The following is a 228-nucleotide window of genomic DNA, read 5'->3' as shown; positions in this document are numbered from 1 at the left end:
TCCAATACAGTTTTTCACCGTATATAGTAGGGGAATTTACCGTTAACCATTTAACAGGTTTTTACTGTAGCCTTTTTACAGTCTTTTACCATTAAATTCCCGGTCATTTTTTATAGTGTAGATACCTTTCAATCGCATGCATGTCCTGTGTAAATACAGTGGGTACGGAAAGTATTCAGACCCCCTTCAATTTTTCACTCTTTGTTATATTGCAGCCATTTGCTAAAA

This window comes from Sinocyclocheilus anshuiensis, unplaced genomic scaffold (assembly GCF_001515605.1).
Source record: "Sinocyclocheilus anshuiensis isolate Anshui unplaced genomic scaffold, SAMN03320099.WGS_v1.1 scaffold759, whole genome shotgun sequence".
NCBI lineage: Eukaryota > Metazoa > Chordata > Actinopteri > Cypriniformes > Cyprinidae > Sinocyclocheilus > Sinocyclocheilus anshuiensis.
This window is presented reverse-complemented; position numbering follows the sequence as displayed.